This window comes from Rhopalosiphum padi, chromosome 3, assembly GCF_020882245.1.
Source record: "Rhopalosiphum padi isolate XX-2018 chromosome 3, ASM2088224v1, whole genome shotgun sequence".
NCBI classification, from domain to species: Eukaryota; Metazoa; Arthropoda; class Insecta; order Hemiptera; family Aphididae; genus Rhopalosiphum; species Rhopalosiphum padi.
The window spans coordinates 29,014,753-29,017,689 of NC_083599.1; positions in this window are offsets into that span (position 1 = coordinate 29,014,753).

The following is a 2,937-nucleotide window of genomic DNA, read 5'->3' on the forward strand; positions in this document are numbered from 1 at the left end:
TGGATGACAACATAGAGTTCTAATTTTATATTCCAAAGCTAAATAATTTTCTGAGTATTTTGATACATAAAAATCGAATTTAGGGCGAGTAGTTTATGCGAGTTATACAATATATTTAAAGTTTAGACAAGTGGACTACTTTTCAGTGGACAATCATTTTGCGGGGTAACACCGTACCACTCCACTCGGCGCATCCAAAAAAGTGATAAACTTAAAAAAATATAATTTTTCAATAAAAACATTGTTTTTAACAACTTGAAACTATGTAAAAAAATGTTCTCAAAAAAAAAATAATGAGTGTTTTATGACAAAAGAATCACCCTGTATTATAATGTAAAAATAGATTTTTTGAATGAATAAAAAACTGTTGATTTCCACATGTCGTAATACTATGATAATATATATCATATACATATATGGAATGAAATATTACCCGGGCAATATTTCTGATTGAAAAAAGTTATTAATTTTTAGTTGGTTAATTAAGTCCAGCAGTATAGCAGTAATAAAAAAACAACTTCGATGATACGTTCAAATGACTCGGATGTATTAAATACATTTTACAGGATACAAACATCGACCGTTCGTTCGACTTTGACACCATTTTACTTTTAATTGACTCCATAGAACATGATATTATGTAACACGTGCAAAAACACTTCTTGATTTTATTCCGTAGTTAATATTTACAGCTATAATTTAGCTTATTTATTTAGTTATTTAGCTATAAAGCTACGGTTTGGGCTCCAAAGTGATGTTACTATGTGGCGGACAGACGTTTCAGTCGTTATCATTATTGTCACGTTTACGTGTCGTTACGACGTGCTGTGTGAAAATACTATTTGAAAATCTCTAGATTATAAATAAATGTTACATAGATAAGACATAGTAAAATTGTTAGTATGCATCATCCTTAGTATAGGAGTGAATTTGAGAATAAGTTTAACAAGGCGCGTAATGATATCATTATACGTATGATTTTTTCTAGCCAAAAATACGTTTGCGATATTAGTATCACATTATAAAATGCAAAACAATTTCAAATGTCAACACCAAATAAATTTTCTACGAGTTTTAAAGTTTTTTTTTTTTTACTCGATGTAAGTGTAATATAATTCAAAATGCATACAACATATGTTAGACTATATAAGCGTGGTTTGGTGTAAGTAACGTAATATTTACATTTTTATATACATTAACATAATTACATAATATTTTCCATATTTACACTTATTTGTTGCCGCTGTCTCATAAACACGCATAGAATTATTAGCATTATTTTATTTTGTACTGATATTATTAATTTTTAAGAATTAAAATATAAAGAGTTTCGAATATTTACGTAGGTAAGCTTTGTAATATTTTCATCAAGATTGAATTTCTTTTCCGTTTTCGTTTTTTTTTTTTTTTTTTTTTTTTTTTTTTTTTTTTTTTTTTTTTAATGAACAATTATTATTGTAAAACTATATGCTGTGTAAAATGGATTATGCACTTTCCCTCTCATATAATGAATTCGTATGAATTTTTTTTTCATATAACGTAATGATTCATGAAAACCATTATAATAAAACAAATTATATCGATTGGTATTGAGAGATATAATCAAATTTTATGAAAATATCGTCGTTTTCAATAAAAAAAAAAGTCACTTCAATTAAAATCAACAATCGTACCACAGGAAATTTGTGGGTAGTATACATATTTATGTTGAAAAATGTTTAACGTACACCTTTTGTATTTAAATGATGATAATCTAATACTTATACAGACATCATTTAATACCATATTTCTTTATGATATACACTATATAATATGGTTATTGCAATAAGTAAAATAAGTTGCTTATACGATCAAATAACAATTTTGACTGGAAAGTTTAGAAAGCTTAAACTTGTATCCACCTCACATGCTCAAACTGACCCGAACTGATTTACCGAAATTCTCTTATGGCATATGTGTATATTTATACACATCATATAATGTATGCTTAGGCGTGTGTGGGTCTTTCGTTTGATCTCAACCGACCCGGCGCGTTCACGTCGTCACCGAAAACCAAATATACGACCCTATAAATTATAATATTCAAACTGATCCTACACGTCGTTACCCGTGACGAATTAAATGCCCACGGATGACATAACGTTAACTGCGCAGATTTTCCACAACGTCATTTGAGTCGTCTCGACCAAATATAAAAAAAAGTTTTGAAGTTATAATATTATTCAATCATAGTAACTATTTTATTTCCTATAACCAATGGCAAGACATAGGTACAAATAAATAATAAAATTATAGTTTTTTGTAAGTCAGCTATATTAAGAAACGTGTTGAAAAGTAGCCTATGTCACTATATATCACTGATTTTGTTGAATCAGTAGACTAACATTTCATGAAAATTTGTTGAAAACTGTAGGCTTGCATAAGGGTATGGACCAGGAGTCGGCGATTAAATTCTATTTTGGTCTAGGTAATTTGAAAAAAATATTCGAGGGCCAGAAAAAATTTAAATAGTAGTTAATAATAATTGTTGTTTTATCATGACTTAATTGTCAACAGAAATAAGCGATGAACGTCATAGTAATCTCCAAAATAAAACATAAAAATAGATCGAATGTTTATATTATGAGCGGAAAATCAGCATTAAAAAAAAAAAGTATTTTTGGTAGTCCAGTTATTTCCACTCTGCGGGCCGCCTATTGCCGACCCCTCGTTTATACCTTTGAATTGATAATAATATAATAGTAGATAATATATTTATTAATTGTGGCTGATCCTACACGGCGTGTGATGGCCGTAACGAGTTAAATGATGTTAGTGGATTTATCCGGTCCTCAACTCCGTCAAACGTAAGAGTTACACATATTTTTACACAGACATTTCGGTGATTTTCAACACATAATATTATTAAGTACAGGACTAAAATATTATATACAGCTA